Consider the following 23,808-nt stretch of genomic DNA (forward strand, 5'->3'; position numbering starts at 1 on the left):
GGCTGTATTATGACGTGTGATCACCCAACCTACCAAGACCTAGGTAAGTCAATGGTATAATGGTTGAGGCCTGGGAGCTTGCGGAGGAGGACCTTATTCAAATTCCACCTCCACTTGATGGACGTTTGCAAGCTGCACCATCTGTGTTTGTTTTCTCATTTGATGGCAATGATCCACGTAGTTGTAGGCCGTATAATGAAGTCCTGCCAACAAACCTACCAAGCCCTAGATGGTGACCAAAATAGCTTTGCCGAAACCCAGGATCGAACTAGGGTCCTTTAGATCTTCAGTCTAACGCTCTCCCAGCTGAGCTATTTCGGCACATTCTCCAAAGGAAAGTGCTCAAAAATTGCATTCTAATGACCAGTCAGGTCTACAGCTGGCCAAACTGCACTACAGCTGATCTTCTGAGACAGTAGATCAATGTGAAGTGAACTTTTAAGCTTTGGATTTAACAGTGAACTGTGATGAACTTTGCTCTCTTTAATGTTGTCACACCCAAAGTAAGACAGAAAAAAAGTGAAAGTGTAACATGTCGAGAAACCCAAGGCGGATTTGGTGAGATTGGCATGTCTTAGACACCAGGTTTCGCAAAGGAGCTTAGCTGAGAACCAACTGGCGGTGAGTTGGACCGAGGGGCAGGGAAAGATTCTTTATAGAGCTTGTACTCTGGGATTATCTGAAAGAGGCCTGTGTCCCTGATATCCACAAATCCCACATCATCATCCCACCTGCACTCTATGGACTTTGCTAAAGATGACAATGAGGTCACAGAACTATCAAGGATACCTGAGCTTGTTAGGTAAAGCCATGGAAGGGCATGGATCCAAAGGAGACACCTGGACAGGGACTTGAACCCTGGACCCTCAGATTAAAAGTCTGATGCTCTTCCATCTGAGCTACCCAGGCAACAAGGGTCACATGTATGTCCTCTGGGCCACATATTGTCTTTCTTTTCTGTAAAAACATGATATGTTAACCTGTCATTTTACTGTAGGTTAGGATTTGCAGTTAGATATTATTAAATTGTCATTTCAGACAAGAGCCAAGGGAAGGATTTGATTCTAGGGGAAACATGGCTAGGCTCTATTATGACGTGTGATCACCCACCCTACCAAGCCCTAGGTAAGTCAATGGTATAATGGGTGAGGCCTGGGAGCTTCTGGAGGAGGACCTTCTTCAAATTCCACCTCCACTTGATGGACGTTCGCAAGCTGCACCATCTGTGTTTGTTTTCTCATTTGATGGCAATGATCCACGTAGTTGTAGGCCGTATTACGAAGTCCTGCCAACAAACCTACCAAGCCCTAGATGGTGACCAAAATAGCTTTGCCGAAACCCAGGATCGAACTAGGGTCTTTTAGATGTTCAGTCTAACGCTCTCCCAGCTGAGCTATTTCGGCACGTTTTGCAAAGGAAAGTGCTCAAAAATTGCATTCTAATGACCAGTCAGGTCTACAGCTGGCCAAATTGCACTACAGCTGATCTTCTGAGACAGTAGATCAATGTGAAGTGAACTTGTAAGCTTTGGATTTAACAGTGAATTGTGATGAACTTTGCTCTCTTTAATGTTGTCACACCCAAAGTAAGACAGAAATAAAGTGAAAGTGTAACGTGTCGAGAAACCCAAGGCGGATTTGGTGAGATTGGCATGTCTTAGACACCAGGTTTCGCAAAGGAGCTGAGCTGAGAACCAACTGGCGGTGAGTTGGACCGAGGGGCAGGGAAAGATTCTTTACAGAGCTTGTACGCTGGGATTATCTGAAAGAGGGCTCTGTCCCTGATATCCACAAATCCCACATCGTCATCCCACCTGCACTCTATGGACTTTGCTAAAGATGACAATGAGGTCACAGAACTATCAAGGATACCTGAGCTTGTTAGGTAAGGCCATGGAAGGGCATGGATCCAAAGGAGACACCTGGACAGGGACTTGAACCCTGGACCCTCAGATTAAAAGTCTGATGCTCTTCCATCTGAGCTACCCAGGCAACAAGAGGCACATGCTTGTCCTCTGGGCCACATATTGTCTTTCTTTTCTGTAAAAACATGATCTCTTATCCTCTCATTTTACTGTAGGTACTGTTGAGGATTTGCAGTTAGATATTATTAAATCGTCATTTCAGACAAGAGCCAAGGGAAGGATTTGATTCTAGGGGAAACATGGCTAGGCTGTATTATGACGTGTGATCACCCAACCTACCAAGACCTAGGTAAGTCAATGGTATAATGGTTGAGGCCTGGGAGCTTCCGGAGGAGGACCTTATTCAAATTCCACCTCCACTTGATGGACGTTTGCAAGCTGCACCATCTGTGTTTGTTTTCTCATTTGATGGCAATGATCCACGTAGTTGTAGGCCGTATAATGAAGTCCTGCCAACAAACCTACCAAGCCCTAGATGGTGACCAAAATAGCGTTGCCGAAACCCAGGATCGAACTAGGGTCCTTTAGATCTTCAGTCTAACGCTCTCCCAGCTGAGCTATTTCGGCACATTTTGCAAAGGAAAGTGCTCAAAAATTGCATTCTAATGACCAGTCAAGTCTACAGCTGGCCAAAATGCACTACAGCTGATCTTCTGAGACAGTAGATCAACTTGAAGTGAACTTTTAAGCTTTGGATTTAACAGTGAACTGTGATGAACTTTGCTCTCTTTAATGTTATCCAGCCCAAAGTAAGACAGAAATAAAGTGAAAGTGTAACGTGTCGAGAAACCCAAGGCGGATTTGGTGAGATTGGCATGTCTTAGACACCAGGTTTCGCAAAGGAGCTGAGCTGAGAACCAACTGGCGGTGAGTTGGACCGAGGGGCAGGGAAAGATTCTTTACAGAGCTTGTACGCTGGGATTATCTGAAAGAGGCCTCTGTCCCTGATATCCACAAACCCCACATCGTCATCCCACTTGCAGTCTATGGACTTTGCTAAAGATGACAATGAGGTCATAGAACTATCAAGAACAACTGAGTTTGTTAGGTAAATCCATGGAAGGGCAAGGATCCAAAGGAGACACCTGGACAGGGACTTGAACCCTGGACCCTCAGATTAAAAGTCTGATGCTCTTCCATCTGAGCTACCCAGGCAACAAGAGTCACGTGTTTGTCCTCTGGGCCACATATTGTCTTTCTTTTCTGTAAAAACATGATATGTTAACCTCTCATTTTACTGTAGGTGAGGATTTGCAGTTAGATATTATTAAATCGTCATTTCAGACAAGAGCCAAGGGAAGGATTTGATTCTAGGGGAAACATGGCTAGGCTCTATTATGACGTGTGATCACCCAACCTACCAAGCCCTAGGTAAGTCAATGGTATAATGGTTGAGGCCTGGGAGCTTCTGGAGGAGGACCTTCTTCAAATTCCACCTCCACTTGATGGACGTTTGCAAGCTGCACCATCTGTGTTTGTTTTCTCATTTGATGGCAATGATCCACGTAGTTGTAGGCCGTATTACGAAGTCCTACCAACAAACCTACCAAGCCCTAGATGGTGACCAAAATAGCTTTGCCGAAACCCAGGATCGAACTAGGGTCCTTTAGATCTTCAGTCTAACGCTCTCCCAGCTGAGCTATTTCGGCACGTTCTCCAAAGCAAAGTGCTCAAAAATTGCATTCTAATGACCAGTCAGGTCTACAGCTGGCCAAACTGCACTACAGCTGATCTTCTGACACAGTAGATCAATGTGAAGTGAACTTTTAAGCTTTGGATTTAACAGTGAACTGTGATGAACTTTGCTCTCTTAAATGTTGTCACACCCAAAGTAAGACAGAAATAAAGTGAAAGTGTAATGTGTCGAGAAACCCAAGGCGGATTTGGTGAGATTGGCATGTCTTAGACACCAGGTTTCGCAAAGGAGCTGAGCTGAGAACCAACTGGCGGTGAGTTGGACCGAGGGGCAGGGAAAGATTCTTTACAGAGCTTGTACGCTGGGATTATCTGAAAGAGGCCTGTGTCCCTGATATCCACAAACCCCACATCGTCATCCCACTTGCAGTCTATGGACTTTGCTAAAGATGACAATGAGGTCATAGAACTATCAAGAACAACTGAGTTTGTTAGGTAAATCCATGGAAGGCCAAGGATCCAAAGGAGACACCTGGACAGGGACTTGAACCCTGGACCCTCAGATTAAAAGTCTGATGCTCTTCCATCTGAGCTACCCAGGCAACAAGGGTCACGTGTTTGTCCTCTGGGCCACATATTGTCTTTCTTTTCTGTAAAAACATGATATGTTAACCTCTCATTTTACTGTAGGTTAGGATTTGCAGTTAGATATTATTAAATTGTCATTTCAGACAAGAGCCAAGGGAAGGATTTGATTCTAGGGGAAACATGGCTAGGCTCTATTATGACCTGTGATCACCCACCCTACCAAGCCCTAGGTAAGTCAATGGTATAATGGGTGAGGCCTGGGAGCTTCTGGAGGAGGACCTTCTTCAAATTCCACCTCCACTTGATGGACGTTCGCAAGCTGCACCATCTGTGTTTGTTTTCTCATTTGATGGCAATGATCCACGTAGTTGTAGGCCGTATTACGAAGTCCTGCCAACAAACCTACCAAGCCCTAGATGGTGACCAAAATAGCTTTGCCGAAACCCAGGATCGAACTAGGGTCTTTTAGATGTTCAGTCTAACGCTCTCCCAGCTGAGCTATTTCGGCACGTTTTGTAAATGAAAGTGCTCAAAAATTGCATTCTAATGACCAGTCAGGTCTACAGCTGGCCAAATTGCACTAGAGCTGATCTTCTGAGACAGTAGATCAATGTGAAGTGAACTTGTAAGCTTTGGATTTAACAGTGAACTGTGATGAACTTTGCTCTCTTTAATGTTGTCACACCCAAAGTAAGACAGAAATAAAGTGAAAGTGTAACGTGTCGAGAAACCCAAGGCGGATTTGGTGAGATTGGCATGTCTTAGACACCAGGTTTCGCAAAGGAGCTGAGCTGAGAACCAACTGGCGGTGAGTTGGACCGAGGGGCAGGGAAAGATTCTTTACAGAGCTTGTACGCTGGGATTATCTGAAAGAGGGCTCTGTCCCTGATATCCACAAATCCCACATCGTCATCCCACCTGCACTCTATGGACTTTGCTAAAGATGACAATGAGGTCACAGAACTATCAAGAATAACTGAGCTTGTTAGGTAAAGCCATGGAAGGGCATGGATCCAAAGGAGACACCTGGACAGGGACTTGAACCCTGGACCCTCAGATTAAAAGTCTGATGCTCTTCCATCTGAGCTACCCAGGCAACAAGAGGCACATGATTGTCCTCTGGGCCACATATTGTCTTTCTTTTCTGTAAAAACATGATCTCTTATCCTCTCATTTTACTGTAGGTACTGTTGAGGATTTGCAGTTGGATATTATTAAATCGTCATTTCAGACAAGAGTCAAGGGACGGATTTGATTCTAGGGGAAACATGGCTAGGCTGTATTATGACGTGTGATCACCCAAACTACCAGGCCCTAGGTAAGTCAATGGTATAATGGGTGAGGCCTGGGAGCTTCTGGAGGAGGACCTTCTTCAAATTCCACCTCCACTTGATGGACGTTTGTAAGCTGCACCATCTGTGTTTGTTTTCTCATTTGATGGCAATGATCCACGTAGTTGTAGGCCGTATAATGAAGTCCTACCAACAAACCTACCAAGCCCTAGATGGTGACCAAGAGAGCTTCGCCGAAACCCAGGATCGAACTAGGGTCCTTTAGAACTTCAGTCTAACGCTCTCCCAGCTGAGCTATTTCGGCACGTTTTGCAAATGAAAGTGCTCAAAAATTGCATTCTAATGACCAGTCAGGTCTACAGCTGGCCAAATTGCACTAGAGCTGATCTTCTGAGACAGTAGATCAATGTGAAGTGAACTTGTAAGCTTTGGATTTAACAGTGAACTGTGATGAACTTTGCTCTCTTTAATGTTGTCACACCCAAAGTAAGACAGAAATAAAGTGAAAGTGTAACGTGTCGAGAAACCCAAGGCGGATTTGGTGAGATTGGCATGTCTTAGACACCAGGTTTCGCAAAGGAGCTGAGCTGAGAACCAACTGGCGGTGAGTTGGACCGAGGGGCAGGGAAAGATTCTTTACAGAGCTTGTACGCTGGGATTATCTGAAAGAGGGCTCTGTCCCTGATATCCACAAATCCCACATCGTCATCCCACCTGCACTCTATGGACTTTGCTAAAGATGACAATGAGGTCACAGAACTATCAAGAATAACTGAGCTTGTTAGGTAAAGCCATGGAAGGGCATGGATCCAAAGGAGACACCTGGACAGGGACTTGAACCCTGGACCCTCAGATTAAAAGTCTGATGCTCTTCCATCTGAGCTACCCAGGCAACAAGAGGCACATGCTTGTCCTCTGGGCCACATATTGTCTTTCTTTTCTGTAAAAACATGATCTCTTATCCTCTCATTTTACTGTAGGTACTGTTGAGGATTTGCAGTTGGATATTATTAAATCGTCATTTCAGACAAGAGTCAAGGGACGGATTTGATTCTAGGGGAAACATGGCTAGGCTGTATTATGACGTGTGATCACCCAAACTACCAGGCCCTAGGTAAGTCAATGGTATAATGGGTGAGGCCTGGGAGCTTCTGGAGGAGGACCTTCTTCAAATTCCACCTCCACTTGATGGACGTTTGTAAGCTGCACCATCTGTGTTTGTTTTCTCATTTGATGGCAATGATCCACGTAGTTGTAGGCCGTATAATGAAGTCCTACCAACAAACCTACCAAGCCCTAGATGGTGACCAAGAGAGCTTCGCCGAAACCCAGGATCGAACTAGGGTCCTTTAGAACTTCAGTCTAACGCTCTCCCAGCTGAGCTATTTCGGCACGTTCTCCAAACGAAAGTGCTCAAAAATTGCATTCTAATGACAGTCAGGTCTACAGCTGGCCAAACTGCACTACAGCTGATCTTCTGAGACAGTAGATCAATGTGAAGTGAACTTGTAAGCTTTGGATTTAACAGTGAACTGTGATGAACTTTGCTCTCTTAAATGTTGTCCAGCCCAAAGTAAGACAGAAATAAAGTGAAAGTGTAACGTGTCGAGAAACCCAAGGCGGATTTGGTGAGATTGGCATGTCTTAGACACCAGGTTTCGGAAAGAAGCTGCGCTGAGAACCAACTGGCGGTGAGTTGGACCGAGGGGCAGGGAAAGATTCTTTACAGAGCTTGTACGCTGGGATTATCTGAAAGAGGCCTGTGTTCCTGATATCCACAAATCCCACATCGTCATCCCACTTGCAGTCTATGGACTTTGCTAAAGATGACAATGAGGTCACAGAACTATCAAGAACAACTGAGTTTGTTAGGTAAATCCATGGAAGGGCACGGATCCAAAGGAGACACCTAGACAGGGACTTGAATCCTGGACCCTCAGATTAAAAGTCTGATGCTCTTCCATCTGAGCTACCCAGGTAACAAGAGTCGCATGTTTGTCCTCTGGGCCACATATTGTCTTTCTTTTCTGTAAAAACGTGATCTCGTATCCTCTCATTTTACTGTAGGTGAGGATTTGCAGTTAGATATTATTAAATCGTCATTTCAGACGGGAGCCAAGGGAAGGATTTGATTCTAGGGGAAACATGGCTAGGCTGTATTATGACGTGTGATCACCCAACCTACCAAGCCCTAGGTAAGTCAATGGTATAATGGTTGAGGCCTGGGAGCTTCTGGAGGAGGACCTTCTTCAAATTCCACCTCCACTTGATGGACGTTCGCAAGCTGCACCATCTGTGTTTGTTTTCTCATTTGATGGCAATGATCCACGTAGTTGTAGGCCGTATTACGAAGTCCTGCCAACAAACCTACCAAGCCCTAGATGGTGACCAAAATAGCTTTGCCGAAACCCAGGATCGAACTAGGGTCCTTTAGATCTTCAGTATAACGCTCTCCCAGCTGAGCTATTTCGGCACGTTCTCCAAAGCAAAGTGCTCAAAAATTGCATTCTAATGACCAGTCAGGTCTACAGCTGGCCAAACTGCACTACAGCTGATCTTCTGAGACAGTAGATCAATGTGAAGTGAACTTTTAAGCTTTGGATTTAACAGTGAACTGTGATGAACTTTGCTCTCTTAAATGTTGTCACACCCAAAGTAAGACAGAAATAAAGTGAAAGTGTAATGTGTCGAGAAACCCAAGGCGGATTTGGTGAGATTGGCATGTCTTAGACACCAGGTTTCGCAAAGGAGCTGAGCTGAGAACCAACTGGCGGTGAGTTGGACCGAGGGGCAGGGAAAGATTCTTTACAGAGCTTGTACGCTGGGATTATCTGAAAGAGGCCTGTGTCCCTGATATCCACAAACCCCACATCGTCATCCCACTTGCAGTCTATGGACTTTGCTAAAGATGACAATGAGGTCATAGAACTATCAAGAACAACTGAGTTTGTTAGGTAAATCCATGGAAGGCCAAGGATCCAAAGGAGACACCTGGACAGGGACTTGAACCCTGGACCCTCAGATTAAAAGTCTGATGCTCTTCCATCTGAGCTACCCAGGCAACAAGGGTCACGTGTTTGTCCTCTGGGCCACATATTGTCTTTCTTTTCTGTAAAAACATGATATGTTAACCTCTCATTTTACTGTAGGTTAGGATTTGCAGTTAGATATTATTAAATTGTCATTTCAGACAAGAGCCAAGGGAAGGATTTGATTCTAGGGGAAACATGGCTAGGCTCTATTATGACCTGTGATCACCCACCCTACCAAGCCCTAGGTAAGTCAATGGTATAATGGGTGAGGCCTGGGAGCTTCTGGAGGAGGACCTTCTTCAAATTCCACCTCCACTTGATGGACGTTCGCAAGCTGCACCATCTGTGTTTGTTTTCTCATTTGATGGCAATGATCCACGTAGTTGTAGGCCGTATTACGAAGTCCTGCCAACAAACCTACCAAGCCCTAGATGGTGACCAAAATAGCTTTGCCGAAACCCAGGATCGAACTAGGGTCTTTTAGATGTTCAGTCTAACGCTCTCCCAGCTGAGCTATTTCGGCACGTTTTGCAAATGAAAGTGCTCAAAAATTGCATTCTAATGACCAGTCAGGTCTACAGCTGGCCAAATTGCACTAGAGCTGATCTTCTGAGACAGTAGATCAATGTGAAGTGAACTTGTAAGCTTTGGATTTAACAGTGAACTGTGATGAACTTTGCTCTCTTTAATGTTGTCACACCCAAAGTAAGACAGAAATAAAGTGAAAGTGTAACGTGTCGAGAAACCCAAGGCGGATTTGGTGAGATTGGCATGTCTTAGACACCAGGTTTCGCAAAGGAGCTGAGCTGAGAACCAACTGGCGGTGAGTTGGACCGAGGGGCAGGGAAAGATTCTTTACAGAGCTTGTACGCTGGGATTATCTGAAAGAGGGCTCTGTCCCTGATATCCACAAATCCCACATCGTCATCCCACCTGCACTCTATGGACTTTGCTAAAGATGACAATGAGGTCACAGAACTATCAAGAATAACTGAGCTTGTTAGGTAAAGCCATGGAAGGGCATGGATCCAAAGGAGACACCTGGACAGGGACTTGAACCCTGGACCCTCAGATTAAAAGTCTGATGCTCTTCCATCTGAGCTACCCAGGCAACAAGAGGCACATGCTTGTCCTCTGGGCCACATATTGTCTTTCTTTTCTGTAAAAACATGATCTCTTATCCTCTCATTTTACTGTAGGTACTGTTGAGGATTTGCAGTTGGATATTATTAAATCGTCATTTCAGACAAGAGTCAAGGGACGGATTTGATTCTAGGGGAAACATGGCTAGGCTGTATTATGACGTGTGATCACCCAAACTACCAGGCCCTAGGTAAGTCAATGGTATAATGGGTGAGGCCTGGGAGCTTCTGGAGGAGGACCTTCTTCAAATTCCACCTCCACTTGATGGACGTTTGTAAGCTGCACCATCTGTGTTTGTTTTCTCATTTGATGGCAATGATCCACGTAGTTGTAGGCCGTATAATGAAGTCCTACCAACAAACCTACCAAGCCCTAGATGGTGACCAAGAGAGCTTCGCCGAAACCCAGGATCGAACTAGGGTCCTTTAGAACTTCAGTCTAACGCTCTCCCAGCTGAGCTATTTCGGCACGTTCTCCAAACGAAAGTGCTCAAAAATTGCATTCTAATGACAGTCAGGTCTACAGCTGGCCAAACTGCACTACAGCTGATCTTCTGAGACAGTAGATCAATGTGAAGTGAACTTGTAAGCTTTGGATTTAACAGTGAACTGTGATGAACTTTGCTCTCTTAAATGTTGTCCAGCCCAAAGTAAGACAGAAATAAAGTGAAAGTGTAACGTGTCGAGAAACCCAAGGCGGATTTGGTGAGATTGGCATGTCTTAGACACCAGGTTTCGGAAAGAAGCTGCGCTGAGAACCAACTGGCGGTGAGTTGGACCGAGGGGCAGGGAAAGATTCTTTACAGAGCTTGTACGCTGGGATTATCTGAAAGAGGCCTGTGTTCCTGATATCCACAAATCCCACATCGTCATCCCACTTGCAGTCTATGGACTTTGCTAAAGATGACAATGAGGTCACAGAACTATCAAGAACAACTGAGTTTGTTAGGTAAATCCATGGAAGGGCACGGATCCAAAGGAGACACCTAGACAGGGACTTGAATCCTGGACCCTCAGATTAAAAGTCTGATGCTCTTCCATCTGAGCTACCCAGGTAACAAGAGTCGCATGTTTGTCCTCTGGGCCACATATTGTCTTTTTTTTCTGTAAAAACGTGATCTCGTATCCTCTCATTTTACTGTAGGTGAGGATTTGCAGTTAGATATTATTAAATCGTCATTTCAGACGGGAGCCAAGGGAAGGATTTGATTCTAGGGGAAACATGGCTAGGCTGTATTATGACGTGTGATCACCCAACCTACCAAGCCCTAGGTAAGTCAATGGTATAATGGTTGAGGCCTGGGAGCTTCTGGAGGAGGACCTTCTTCAAATTCCACCTCCACTTGATGGACGTTTGCAAGCTGCACCATCTGTGTTTGTTTTCTCATTTGATGGCAATGATCCACGTAGTTGTAGGCCGTATTACGAAGTCCTACCAACAAACCTGCCAAGCCCTAGATGGTGACCAAAAGAGCTTTGCCGAAACCCAGGATCGAACTAGGGTCCTTTAGATCTTCAGTCTAACGCTCTCCCAGCTGAGCTATTTCGGCACTTTCGCCAAAGGAAAGTGCTCAAAAATTGCATTCTAATGACCAGTCAGGTCTACAGCTGGCCAAATTGCACTAGAGCTGATCTTCTGAGACAGTAGATCAATGTGAAGTGAACTTGTAAGCTTTGGATTTAACAGTGAACTGTGATGAACTTTGCTCTCTTAAATGTTGTCACACCCAAAGTAAGACAGAAATAAAGTGAAAGTGTAACGTGTCGAGAAACCCAAGGCGGATTTGGTGAGATTGGCATGTCTTAGACACCAGGTTTCGGAAAGAAGCTGCGCTGAGAACCAACTGGCGGTGAGTTGGACCGAGGGGCAGGGAAAGATTCTTTACAGAGCTTGTACGCTGGGATTATCTGAAAGAGGCCTGTGTTCCTGATATCCACAAATCCCACATCGTCATCCCACTTGCAGTCTATGGACTTTGCTAAAGATGACAATGAGGTCACAGAACTATCAAGAACAACTGAGTTTGTTAGGTAAATCCATGGAAGGGCACAGATCCAAAGGAGACACCTAGACAGGGACTTGAATCCTGGACCCTCAGATTAAAAGTCTGATGCTCTTCTATCTGAGCTACCCAGATAACAAGAGTTGCATGTTTGTCCTCTGGGCCACATATTGTCTTTTTTTTCTGTAAAAACGTGATCTCGTATCCTCTCATTTTACTGTAGGTGAGGATTTGCAGTTAGATATTATTAAATCGTCATTTCAGACGGGAGCCAAGGGAAGGATTTGATTCTAGGGGAAACATGGCTAGGCTGTATTATGACGTGTGATCACCCAACCTACCAAGCCCTAGGTAAGTCAATGGTATAATGGTTGAGGCCTGGGAGCTTCTGGAGGAGGACCTTCTTCAAATTCCACCTCCACTTGATGGACGTTTGTAAGCTGCACCATCTGTGTTTGTTTTCTCATTCGATGGCAATGATCCACGTAGTTGTAGGCCGTATAATGAAGTCCTACCAACAAACCTACCAAGCCCTAGATGGTGACCAAAATAGCTTTGCCGAAAACCAGGATCGAACTAGGGTCCTTTAGATCTTCAGTCTAAAATGTTGTCCCACCCAAAGTACGATAGAAAAAAAGTTAAAGTTTGACATATCTAGAAACCCAAGGTGGATGTTTGCAAACTGCTAGACTTTGCTTCAAATGTCAAGGTCACAAAAAGTTGTGTGCTGCCTGTGTCAGTTTTTGTTGGTGAAGCGTTCAGTTGCGAGCTTGAAAGCTGCAGCTGTGTGAAGGGATAACAACTAAAAGTATATGCCGAAGAGCATAAAAATGTGGACGTGTCCGCCGTGGTTTGTTTACAATAATGTATTGTGTAAGTACTATTGCTGTATGGGTCACTCAATGTAAAATCCATAAATTTACTTAACTCACTCCTATCATACAAAATATTTGTAAAGCGGATTCTGACTCATTATTTATATTACATGCGCAAACACTATACATCCATATTTTATTCACATTAGAACACAGAAAATAATACTAATATTAGAATTTAGAAGAATAAATTTTACTGTTTCATAAAAAATATAACTTCATTTTCAATTTCATGGCAGCATTACATTTCAAGTGACTTTCCAGGAAAGGCAGGAAAATAGGGTGTTGCTAGAAAGAAAAAATTATAGACTAATTTCAAAATAATGTTGTGTAAAAAAAAGTAAATAAATTGAATAATTAATCATCTCCTCTACGTAGTATCAAATAATCTGGACAAATCTCTGTGCGCAATCCCAAGACTGATTATTATTCTGTCATCAGCTCGCCTGAACCCGAACTTTAAAACGCCACACTTTCTCATTTTAAATATTTAATGTGTTTTCCATTTTCCACTCTGAATAAAACAAGGGTTTATGAGCCTTGCAGATCATTATTTTAATTTTACACAACAATTTTTTTGGAATTGTTTCTAGACTGACCCTAATGATCACTGTAGGGGTTTGGTGCGACAGGCTTTGTGTGCTCAACTGCAATAAATCATGAGTGTTGGGAGGAGACCAACTAAAAACTGTATTGCTTTGCATGTATAATTAGTTCATATCATATTTACTGTGCAGTAATACTATGAGGCCTGTGGGTTACTGTCTACCTTTAATGATAAATGATGTGTTTATTATCATTAAATTTTGTTTGTGTTACATTCACTTATATGTTACTGTTACGGGCCCCAGGAATGGTGCCACAATAACAAAGAAGAAATCCCTGCAAATACAGGTAAAGTTCAGGAGCAATGAAGACAGTGCACTCGGTTTGCCTCTCAGATTGCATCTGAATAGTGGGCGGAAGTCCATCCCCCTAAAGCAACTGGGTTGCACCTGCCATAAAATAATAGTTCCACCTGAGGTGTTGCTCCATTTTTTTGTACCTTCTGTACAGTTCATGTGACAAAATAATATACAGGTTAAATTGGTCATGTTACCAAAGTCATTTTGAATATTACTAGCCACAGAAAATAACTGATAAACAAATTAAATAAATTAAATTAAGTGATTAACACAAAAGTGGCCATGCATTTTGGGTGTGCCACACGCTCCCCTACAAACAAAAGTGGCTCCCGACACTTGCAATTAACAGTGCAAACTTCCATTAACTCTGAATCAGGCTTTAACTCTTCACTCAATATACACACATATTACAAATACATATGGGTGTGCAATGATTTTCTACATTTTCTGAATACCCCACACTATATGTGCACAAGGTCCTATGTCCGTCTTATACTCAGCAGCAGACGGGGTAAGTGAGAGCGGAGTGTACACCAGGCATCATATGGATGGGTTGGACTGAATGCCAGTACGATTGTGGATACTGGTGCATATAAAACACTGGCTGTACACCTATAGAACTAACAGCAAGACGTGGCTGGTACGTTGGCTGACCAAGGGAAGAATAGGTTAGTATCTGGCCAGGTCTTCTCTCCCTTGCAGATCTCCTTAGTGCGGGCTGAGGTTCAGGTTGAAACCCTTGAGTGTTTTCACTGGAGTCATTGATCTGGGGCGCCAGCTGCTCTTCGCAAAACTCTGGTTCCTCAACAGAGGGTGAAATGTCATTCTCTCTCTCTTGCTCCATCTCTCCTACACTCACTCGGTCAGACTCTGATCCCAAAGGAACATCTCCACCCTGCATATCACCAGGTGTCTCAGGACTAACCAATGGCCCACTCACTGGGACCTGATTAGAAATGTCCCGATTGGTCCTTGATGGTTCTCTGGGTACCCGCAGCCAGTAACAAGGTGCCTCCTCATCTGTTTCAGATCCACTTGCATCACCAGCCTCTCTTTGGTCGACCGTTTCACGTGGCTGGTTTGACTTTCCTTTTGCCCTTGGCGGTCTATCAGGCATGAAAACATCTGTAATGTCTACTGGTAGACCATTAACTTGAAGCAACAAATTTCTGTGGAGGGTGCGAGTATGGTGACCTCTGTTTTCAGGGCTGACTTTATAAACTGGGTTGTTACCAACCTGCTCTCTGACAATGTAGATAGTTTTCTCCCAATAGGGTTTCAGTTTGCATGGACCTCCCCTTTCTGCAACGTTGCAAACGAGAACCCTGTCACCTGGTTGTAGGGTTACACCCCTGTTTTGTTTGTCATAATAGTGCTTGCCTTTGGCACTCGAATGTTGGCTGTTTGTGCTGGCTATCTTGTATGCTTCGATCATTTTCTCCTTCCATAGTTTTACATATCCACTTGGAGTGTCGGCCTCGTCCTCAGCTACCAATCCAAAGAGGAGATCAACGGGGAGATGTGGATGGCGACCATAAAGGATGTAATATGGAGAAAACCCAGTAGACTCATGTTTGGTGCAGTTGTATGCGTGAACAATGTGAGACAGGTGATCTTTCCCCAACAGCTTGTGTCATCCCCAACAGCTTGTGTCATCCCCAACAGCTTGTGTCAGAACAAATGACCAGACATCCTCCAGCTTATGTCTCCTGAGGGGCACCAGGCAGGGATGCCCACTCTCCCCTTCACTGTTTGCAATTTTTATCGAACCACTAGCAGCAGCAATTAGACAGAATTCAGCAATTAAGGGCATAAAATGCAAGAACGTGGAACATAAAATCAGCCTTTATGCTGATGATGTGTTACTCTTTCTCCAAAATTCACAAACCAATATCTCTGGGGTGATTGAATTGATAAACTCTTTTGCAAGAATATCAGATTACTCAATTAACTGGTCAAAATCTACAGTCCTTCCTATTAATTGCTGCTTCCATAATTCCTCTTCTACTCCACTGCAATCGGGAAATATAAAATATTTAGGTATTAATATTTCTCCCAAGCTTGCAGATCTAACTAAATTAAACCATACACCACTTTTAAAGAAAGTAGAAGGTGATCTGGCTAGATGGAAATGTCTACCCATATCACTCATGGGAAGGGTTGCTGCTATAAAAATGATGGTATTACCAAAAATAAATTATTTATTCTCAATGATCCCAACTAAACCGCCGCAAGATTGGTTCAGATCTCTAGATTCATATATGTCCAAATTCCTTTGGAAAAATAAGCCCCCACGTATAAGCTTAAAAACACTACAAAAGACCAAGGATAAAGGAGGATTAGAACTACCTAACGTTCAGCACTACTTCTTAGCCAACAGGCTTCAGTTTATCTCAGGATGGCTAAAACATACCCTTTTAGATGAACCTTGGCTAGATGTAGAACAAGCACTTTGCAATAATCTAGAGATTTCAGATCTACCATTTATCAGCTCAAACATCCAACGACATGAATGCTTCAAAAGCATCAACATCAGCTCTTCTCTGACAGCATGGTGGGAGTTTCTGAAGTTGACAGAGTCTTCATTAATCCCATGCAAACGTACACCTATCTGGAACAACCCTGACATATTACAAAACAATAATATGATAAACTTTTCAGATTGGAATGGTAAAGGAATCAAATATGTAGAACATATACTAGAAGGAACAGAATTTATTTCATTTGACAGACTAGTTACACAATATGGGATCAACAAGAAAAGATTTTTAGAATATCAACAAATTAAATCCATAATAAAAAAGAAATTTAAACCGGGTCAAGTTGAACTACAAACACCACCAAGTGTGGTTCAATTTTTTACTCTTAAAACCCCCAAATTACTATCCAAAATATACAGAATGCTTTCTAAAACAGATGAATCAATATCACTTCCTATTGCAAAATGGGAAGCGGATTTATCAGTTAACTTAGACCAAAACTTCTGGTCTCAGATTTGCTTAAAAACCTTTCATCTAATCAGAAATCCCAGTCTTCAATTAATTCAATACAAAATACTACATAGAGTGCACTATACAGGTCATCGGATGTTCAAGATGGGCTTTGCATCTACCAACAACTGCTCACACTGCCAAACCAATTCACCGGACAATTATATCCATGCTCTTTGGTTCTGTCCACCAGTTCAGAAGTTTTGGCGCGAGATATGTGAAGACTTATCAAAGTGTCTGAAATGTAACATTCCAACTTCCCCCTTAGTGTGTTTGTTGGGCAGCTTAGATAATGTCACTTCAGAAAAGAATATAGCCCATATGGTTTTCACTGCCCTATGCATAGCCAAGAAAACAGTCCTCATGAACTGGAAAAATAAAAACAATCTTAATTCTAACCAATATAGAAATTATCTATTAGATTACATTAGTCTTGATACAGCCTCTGCCACCACATCAGATCAATCGCTCTGGACTCCTCTGATCAGCTCCATCACCTAGTGGGGGTGGGGGGTCATATTTTGGTCTCGCCTTCACTGTTGTGATTGGTGTGGGGGTAGGGTCAGGCTTAGGGCGTCGGGAGGTTCCCCGGGAGCATCTTCCTTGGGGGGCTCAACCCGGGGTAGCGGTCATGGCCAATTAGGGGCTCTGTTGGCTCTTAGGTGACGGTTTCCTCGTGGCTAAGTGCAGCAGGGCTAGGGGAGGGTCTGTGCTGACGGACGGGGGTTACTGACCTGGTAGCCTGGCTGCCCCTGGGTGGGTCCGGGACGGGCGTGAGGTTCTGGGGGCGCTCCGGCTCTGGCCTGGGGCCCTGGCCGGGCCTCGGGGGCCTGGGTCCTGGTTGGTGTGTTGCCGGGGTTGTGGGCCGGTGGGTATATGGGGGCCCACCACTGGCGCAGGGTGCCGCCGGTGCGCCGAGCCACCTGGGGGGCTCTTCAACTGGTGAGGGGGTGGGGGGGGGTTGTCACATCTTGCAGGAGCTTTCCTCTCTCAGGAACTCTCTCTGCAAGAGGGGGAGATACAGGAGAGGTGGAGGAAGATCTCAGCCTGGGCGTCTATTGTCTTATGTAGTCTGGAAGATGAGTGGATGATGGGGTGGGTGCAGTTTTCTCTGTGGTGGGGTTGGGTGGACTGCCCCGGGCTCTGTGGGGCCGGGCGGCGCCGCTGCACTGGGCCCCGGTTCGGATGGGCCTGGGCCCCCCTTCCCTGGCGGGTCGCGGTGTATGGGGGTGACTACTGGGGTCAGCGGGGGAGCTGGCCCCAGGGAGGGGTCACTTGCCCCTCCCTTCCTTCCCTCCCCATCTCCAGCTGCCTCCCTCTTCCCGCTCCACCACAACCACCCACACATGCAGGGCCTTGGAGTAGGGGTGTGTCACCAGGGTGCAGAGGAGGTAACCCCCCCCTCTGTCCCCTTCTGGCTGCCTCTGCCTCAATTTTATCCCGCAACTTAGACATTCACATTACTCACACTCTCATTACACATACATATAGGATCTTGGGGGTGGGAACGCTACACGGAATCCCAATTACCATCAGGGTGTACACCTCACCCCTGGCGTCGTTGCCCACCTCTCAATTTTAAATACACGTAGACATTGAGGGCTAGCAGGAGGGACTATGCGCTTACCTGCTGCTCTCTGGCAGGTAGCTCCATGCCCTCCTGGGTTTTAAATGCACCTTAGAACACACATACATCAACACTACAATGAGCGGATGGAGGGAGGTTAGGAGTCTTCTCTCACCCTCGTTCTCTGCGGTCTGCTGGAGCAGGGGGGCTAGGAGGAGGAGTTGGCCGTCCGACTGGGGTCCGGAATGTGGGGCCTCCCTGCTGCTGCGGAGTCGGGGCGGTCTGCTTCTCCCCACCACAGGGAAAAGGGTAACACAACCTGGGTCTGGGTGCAGTTCCCCCCTCCAGGGGCAAGGGTACCTAGACCCGGTTCGTAGAGTACGCTTGGGGAGTGTGATTGTGTGTACAGCGTCTCTTTATGTCTGTCTCCACGTTGGTTGAGTGTGGAGTAAGTGCATATGAGAGCATGAGGGTGGGAATGGATGTTTGTATCTGTGTGTGCCTGTATGTCTGTGTCCATATGTCAGGTTGGGTATCAGACGCCACCTCTCTGAGGACAGCTCAGGCCCTCCAAGGTTTGGAGGCCTATCTCCCCCCACCACTTCCCCTGCCGGGGGCGGACTCCCTCAGACATCGGTGCGTTGGTGGTTCTTTGTGTCCGGGGGTGGGCGTCCGGGTACACACCGGCTCACTCCTTGGCGGCTGCTTATCGGGGCCTGGAGCCTGGGGCTCGCTTGGGCCACTTCGGAGGTGGGGTGCCCCCGGCCTCTCGGCCTGGGGCTCGGTCAGTCAGGCACAGCTGGCTGCCGGCGGAGCTCACGGGCACGTCACTGCAACCCCCCCTGGCTTCTGCTCCGTGGCTGCTGGGTGACCCCTCATCTGGGACTCTCCTCAGCTCTTTCTGGGACAGTGGCACGGCTGCCCCTCTGTTGGTCTTCCTTGGTCTCTTGTGTTCTGGGGGCCTCTGGATGTCTGGAGTTTTGATCTCCTCCATACCTGCTTCATGCCCTGGAGGACGGGGCAGTGGCCCCCCACACCCTCTAGCAGATCATTACATGAGGGAACCTTTTAAGAAAACAAGCGCGTCCATGCTCACAGGTGTACACACGGGTGCTCACACACACAAACTACACCCTTTTTGGCTCCTACCTCAATGCACACTGTGCTGTCGATCTTACGTGCTGCACAATAATGTTTAATATTTAGTATTTACTGTCATATTTCCATATATCATTGTGATGTTGTTTATTGTATTACTCTCGTTTTCTTCTGCTTGTTTTCTTTTTTCTTTCTCAACAGGTGATCCAGGTGATCGATATATGTATTTTTATTTTTTTTTCTGCTTATTCTGTTGGTTTTTGTTTTTTGCCCTTCTCCCCCGTCCCTCTTCTCAACTGTTTTTCTTTCCCTCTTTCTTTCTCCCTTTTCTTTCCCCCAGTCAAGTCTGTCCCGTATTCAGCAAGTGAAAATAAAATAAAGAATAAAAGGTGAATCAAATGGACCATTACGGCAAAGCTGGGATGGTCAATTTGGTAAAGAAAATCCGTTGGGCATCTTTCTTCGCCTTTAGACAATAATTCTGATGGCAAAAGAGCCAAACGGGACAGGCAAAAGAAAAAAAAAAAAAAAAAAAAAAAAAAAAAAGACAGGTGATCTTTCCAGTTCTCTCTCTCTTTCTCGCCCAACGTCCTGAGCATTTGTAGCAAAGTTCGATTGAACCTCTCTGCAGGGTTGCCCTGTGGATGGTATGGGGAAGTTCTAGAATGGTTTACACCGGACAGTTGTCTGAGAGCCCTAAACAACTCATTCTCAAACTCCCGGCCTTGATCATGGTGAAGCTTAGCTGGATAACCAAACCGCAGGATGAAGTCACCGAAGATTCGATCTGCAGCCGTCTTTCCAGCCTTGTTTTTAGTGGGATATGCTTGTGCGAATCTCGTGAAGTGGTCGACTACAACCAGTATATATTCATACCCACCCCGGCTGGTCTCAAGGTGCAGAAAGTCAATGCATACGAGCTCTAGGGGTGAGCTCGATGTAAGGCTCCCCATAGGTGCTCTGTCAGGTAAGGCTGGCTTTTTTTGCTTAATGCAACGACATCGTCTGGTGATATATTCCTCAACCTCTCTCTTCATAAAGGGCCAATAAAAGCGATCTCTTACTAGGCTAAGGACTCTTTCCACGCCAACATGCCCCATGTTGTCATGTAGGTGTGAGAGGACAGTTTGTTTGTAAATGGCAGGCAGGACTAACTGCTTTCGGCTGGGAGTCTTCCTATAGAGTAGGCCATTTTCCACCTGCAGCCTACTCCACTCTCGTGACAATTTCCTTGTGGACTTGTCCAATGTTCTACGAACCTCATCAGTTAGATCTCTGTTATTCTCCTTTAACTCTAACATTTTGCTGATAACAGGATCTTTCCGCTGCTCATCTGAAAGCTCTTTGCAGCTGATGACTGGAAATGTTTCAGTGTCTGCATGTGTCTGGTGTTGTGATGTTATGTTGAGGGTTGCCACCCATGCTACATCCCCTTTTTTGGCCGTCCTAGTTCCCTCCCAAGTGGCACACACTGCTTCTTCTGGTAGTCTTTCTGAGCACTGATCCATAAAAGCACTGATATCAAGTGGACAGCGTGAAAGGGTGTCTGCATCAATGTTCTGTTTGCCTGGCCGATACCTGATTTCAAAATGGAAATCGGCAAGCTGCCCCACCCAGCGATGACCCACAGCATTGAGCTTGGCTGTGCTCATAATGTAGGTCAGGGGGTTGTTGTCTGTAAAGACCGTGAAATGGGGTGCATAGTACAAGTAGTCGACAAATTTTTCACATACTGCCCATTTCAAGGCCAAAAACTCCAGTTTCCCACTATGGAGGTGGTAATTCTGTTCTGCTGGAGTCAGTGTGCGCGACCCATAACCTATCACCCTCATCTTATCATCTTGCTTTTGGTACAGGACCGCCCCCAGGCCCTGTTGCGACGCGTCTGTGTGCAGTATAAAAGGGTGATCAAAGTCTGGGTAGGCTAGCACTGGTGGGCTTGTTAGAATGTCTATGAGATGCTCAAGAATCTGTTGGTGTTGACTGCCCCACTCTACTGGAGTCCGTGAAGATAACTGCGGCCCCTTCACTTTTGCTCTTACAAGATTAGTTAGAGGTGGGCTGGGGTTTGTTTTGAGCAGTTCATAAAGCGGTCTGGCTATGCGGGACAAGTCCTGCACATAAGCCCGGTAGTAGCTCAGAAAACCCAGTAGCCGCCTGACATCACCGACTGTTTAGGGGGTTTTCTGCTTTAGCGCCTGTACTGCCTCTAGATCCTTTGGATCTATCCTCACTCCATCTGCAGACACCAAGCGGCCTACATACCTGACCTCTTTGCGGAGTAGCTCACATTTCTCAGGACGGAGCTTAACTCCATGACGTTGCAGAGCTTGAAGTACACGCCGCAAGACCTCCACATGTTCCTCAAAAGACCTGGAGAAACACAGCACATCATCCAGATAAGGGATGCAACACTCATCTCTGAGTGTGTCCAGCATTTCCTTCATGCTTCTTTGGAAGGCTGCTGGCGCATTAGAAAGGCCAAACGGGATCCTGACCCATTCATATAAGCCCCATGGGGTGGTGAATGCAGTCAGGTGCCTGGACCCCTCCGCGATAAAGCCTTGGTGGTAAGCCTTACCCTGATCTAAGATGGAAAACCATCTGTAGCCTCCGAGTGAGTCAATCAGGTCCTGTATGCGGGGGAGGGGGTGCCGATCTGGCACAGTCTTTTTGGTCAATGCACATCAATGCACAGGCGCAATGATCCGTCTTTCTTCCTCACACAAACAATAGGGGCAGCATATGGTGAGTGTGATTTTACAATCCACCCCTTCACAAGCAGCTCCTGTATATATTCTTTAACCTCCCTGTACAACGGCTTTGGGACTGATGCATAAGCCTTTTGGACTGGGGTGTCATCTTTGAGTCTAACTGACATTTGGAGAGAGGGTATACATCCAATGTCACTGCTGTCCTGTGCAAAAGCAGCTGATTCCTCATTCAGCATTTTCTCGACTATTTTCTGCTGTTCTGAACTAAGGTGACTGAGGTCAACCGGTGGCCGCCACAGGTCAGCAGAGGGAGTACCAGGAGAGGCCACATTAACTTCAGCCTTCAATACACAAGCTTGTGTTGGACCCCCATCTCCAACGTCCTGTTCGCCTGGCTCAAGAACTTTGGCAACATGTTGGATGGAGCCAAGTTGGGACCTCTTTGGCAGAGTGATTACTTGGTTTGTGTGGTTGGAAATTGGCACTCTAACAAATGGTTGTTTGTTGTTACTGATTTCTAGCAATCCTTCTCCCACACTAAGCTGCTCTAGCGTGGCGCTATCCTCTAGTGGCTCATACAGGACAACAGGGTTGGAAATGTCAAAGGTAGATGGTACTTTACATCGCACATTTACCGTTTTACCAGGTGGAACATAAACATTTTCCTTCCCTACCCTAATGGTGGTTATACTGTGGTTTGACTCTTTCTGCAGATTGATAAAGTTGACCATGGCTCTTGCCTGTTCTTCCTCCACTCCTAGGGCTTTGCGGAGAAGGCTGAGGATCATAGTGTGTGCATCTGCATCACACTTATGACTATTAATCATCCCTTGGAGGACATTGGCTCCCAGTAGTGGCTGGGGGAGGGGGAGCTGGCTGATTAGGAAGGGTACTTCCATTGTAAGGTTGGGATCGGTGTTCCCCGGGAGATTAACTGTTAGCTCCACCCATCCATCATATGGGATTGGCTGTCCATTTGCTGCATACAGGTCAAGGCTTTCCCCAGGATCAAGAAGTTCTTGTAAGGGCCTCACTGCATATTGGGGAATGAACGTCGCCTTCCAGGATCTATCAATGTTGCTCACTTGCGAGCCAGTATCAAATAGTACTGTCACAGCATAGCCATTGACAAAACAATTTAGTAGGCTCTTTTTACCAATCAATGGCACTGTTCGGGCTGTACTGTCAGTAACTGCTTGGCTTTTCGGTGTGGAGGGCTGGCTTTCTTTTTTGCAGCGTTTTTTTTCCTTTCCCTTCAGATGTCTCAGTTTGCTGGTGGGCATTACTGAGTGGGACTGGGGATTTGGGATGGTCTCTGTCTGTCCCTCAACAGAGACCGGCTCCCGTTTCCCGGCCGGTTGGTTCGTTTTAAACAGCCAATTGCCCTATGCCCGGCATCCCCACACACAAAGCAGTGATTACAATTTTCTGTGCCTTGCTGCATACATTTGGTGCAGCTGGGTATTTTACCCCTCCTTGCAGCTGAAGGTTGAGTGCCATGAAATTGGTCCTGGCCTGGCGTTTGGACAGGTGCAGTCTTTGATTGGGTTGTTTGAATAGCTGCCGCTTGTTGGCCCATTAAAGTCGCAACCATGTTAGTCAAAGCCTCTACTTGTACACTAAGCTGTTGGATCGCCTCATTATCCCCACTGTTTGCACTCACATCTCCTCCTTCCACCTGGACACTATGTGTATGTGTTGTTTTTTGACGGGGGGCATGACCTAGCCTACGCTGGTGTTCATTTTCATCGCTAATCATCTTCATAACCTGGCTGAGAATCTCCTCATCAGTGACGTCGCTGTTTGAAAGGAGTGGCCTTAGTTGCTGTCTGATGTCAGTATGTTTTGTGCCCAGGCCTTGGTAGATACTGTGAAGAAAGACTTCCTGAATGGTTTTGGGTTCATAACGAATGTCTGTACTGACCTGTTTTGATTGGAACAGGATCTTCTGTTTGAGTCCAATCATGCGGTACAAGAACTGTTGTGGGGTTTCTTGTTCACTCTGTCTTGCACACATAAGCTCTTGGAACAATTCAGTGCTGG

The 23,808-nt window shown here is 45.8% G+C and overlaps 21 non-coding genes across 21 annotated transcripts; all 21 read right to left on the reverse strand.

Moving 5' to 3' along the window:
• Positions 1–248: 248 nt before the first annotated feature.
• Positions 249–321, reverse strand: trnaf-gaa (transfer RNA phenylalanine (anticodon GAA)). Its single transcript has one exon. It is a non-coding gene; the product is annotated as a tRNA-Phe (tRNA).
• A 515-nt stretch (positions 322–836) lies between these two features.
• On the reverse strand, positions 837–909 carry trnak-uuu (transfer RNA lysine (anticodon UUU)). The gene has a single exon. It is a non-coding gene; the product is annotated as a tRNA-Lys (tRNA).
• Positions 910–1,330: 421 nt separating this feature from the next.
• On the reverse strand, positions 1,331–1,403 carry trnaf-gaa (transfer RNA phenylalanine (anticodon GAA)). The gene has a single exon. It is a non-coding gene; the product is annotated as a tRNA-Phe (tRNA).
• A 515-nt stretch (positions 1,404–1,918) lies between these two features.
• Positions 1,919–1,991, reverse strand: trnak-uuu (transfer RNA lysine (anticodon UUU)). Its single transcript has one exon. It is a non-coding gene; the product is annotated as a tRNA-Lys (tRNA).
• A 427-nt stretch (positions 1,992–2,418) lies between these two features.
• On the reverse strand, positions 2,419–2,491 carry trnaf-gaa (transfer RNA phenylalanine (anticodon GAA)). The gene has a single exon. It is a non-coding gene; the product is annotated as a tRNA-Phe (tRNA).
• A 515-nt stretch (positions 2,492–3,006) lies between these two features.
• On the reverse strand, positions 3,007–3,079 carry trnak-uuu (transfer RNA lysine (anticodon UUU)). Its single transcript has one exon. It is a non-coding gene; the product is annotated as a tRNA-Lys (tRNA).
• A 421-nt stretch (positions 3,080–3,500) lies between these two features.
• On the reverse strand, positions 3,501–3,573 carry trnaf-gaa (transfer RNA phenylalanine (anticodon GAA)). The gene has a single exon. It is a non-coding gene; the product is annotated as a tRNA-Phe (tRNA).
• Positions 3,574–4,088: 515 nt separating this feature from the next.
• trnak-uuu (transfer RNA lysine (anticodon UUU)) lies at positions 4,089–4,161 on the reverse strand. Its single transcript has one exon. It is a non-coding gene; the product is annotated as a tRNA-Lys (tRNA).
• Positions 4,162–4,582: 421 nt separating this feature from the next.
• On the reverse strand, positions 4,583–4,655 carry trnaf-gaa (transfer RNA phenylalanine (anticodon GAA)). Its single transcript has one exon. It is a non-coding gene; the product is annotated as a tRNA-Phe (tRNA).
• Positions 4,656–5,170: 515 nt separating this feature from the next.
• trnak-uuu (transfer RNA lysine (anticodon UUU)) lies at positions 5,171–5,243 on the reverse strand. The gene has a single exon. It is a non-coding gene; the product is annotated as a tRNA-Lys (tRNA).
• A 427-nt stretch (positions 5,244–5,670) lies between these two features.
• trnaf-gaa (transfer RNA phenylalanine (anticodon GAA)) lies at positions 5,671–5,743 on the reverse strand. Its single transcript has one exon. It is a non-coding gene; the product is annotated as a tRNA-Phe (tRNA).
• Positions 5,744–6,258: 515 nt separating this feature from the next.
• On the reverse strand, positions 6,259–6,331 carry trnak-uuu (transfer RNA lysine (anticodon UUU)). Its single transcript has one exon. It is a non-coding gene; the product is annotated as a tRNA-Lys (tRNA).
• A 427-nt stretch (positions 6,332–6,758) lies between these two features.
• Positions 6,759–6,831, reverse strand: trnaf-gaa (transfer RNA phenylalanine (anticodon GAA)). Its single transcript has one exon. It is a non-coding gene; the product is annotated as a tRNA-Phe (tRNA).
• A 514-nt stretch (positions 6,832–7,345) lies between these two features.
• On the reverse strand, positions 7,346–7,418 carry trnak-uuu (transfer RNA lysine (anticodon UUU)). The gene has a single exon. It is a non-coding gene; the product is annotated as a tRNA-Lys (tRNA).
• A 421-nt stretch (positions 7,419–7,839) lies between these two features.
• Positions 7,840–7,912, reverse strand: trnaf-gaa (transfer RNA phenylalanine (anticodon GAA)). The gene has a single exon. It is a non-coding gene; the product is annotated as a tRNA-Phe (tRNA).
• A 515-nt stretch (positions 7,913–8,427) lies between these two features.
• trnak-uuu (transfer RNA lysine (anticodon UUU)) lies at positions 8,428–8,500 on the reverse strand. The gene has a single exon. It is a non-coding gene; the product is annotated as a tRNA-Lys (tRNA).
• Positions 8,501–8,921: 421 nt separating this feature from the next.
• On the reverse strand, positions 8,922–8,994 carry trnaf-gaa (transfer RNA phenylalanine (anticodon GAA)). The gene has a single exon. It is a non-coding gene; the product is annotated as a tRNA-Phe (tRNA).
• A 515-nt stretch (positions 8,995–9,509) lies between these two features.
• Positions 9,510–9,582, reverse strand: trnak-uuu (transfer RNA lysine (anticodon UUU)). The gene has a single exon. It is a non-coding gene; the product is annotated as a tRNA-Lys (tRNA).
• Positions 9,583–10,009: 427 nt separating this feature from the next.
• Positions 10,010–10,082, reverse strand: trnaf-gaa (transfer RNA phenylalanine (anticodon GAA)). The gene has a single exon. It is a non-coding gene; the product is annotated as a tRNA-Phe (tRNA).
• Positions 10,083–10,596: 514 nt separating this feature from the next.
• Positions 10,597–10,669, reverse strand: trnak-uuu (transfer RNA lysine (anticodon UUU)). The gene has a single exon. It is a non-coding gene; the product is annotated as a tRNA-Lys (tRNA).
• A 421-nt stretch (positions 10,670–11,090) lies between these two features.
• Positions 11,091–11,163, reverse strand: trnaf-gaa (transfer RNA phenylalanine (anticodon GAA)). The gene has a single exon. It is a non-coding gene; the product is annotated as a tRNA-Phe (tRNA).
• Between the last annotated feature and the right edge of the window lie 12,645 nt (positions 11,164–23,808).

This window comes from Neolamprologus multifasciatus, chromosome 5 (genome assembly GCF_963576455.1).
Source record: "Neolamprologus multifasciatus chromosome 5, fNeoMul1.2, whole genome shotgun sequence".
NCBI classification, from domain to species: domain Eukaryota; kingdom Metazoa; phylum Chordata; class Actinopteri; order Cichliformes; family Cichlidae; genus Neolamprologus; species Neolamprologus multifasciatus.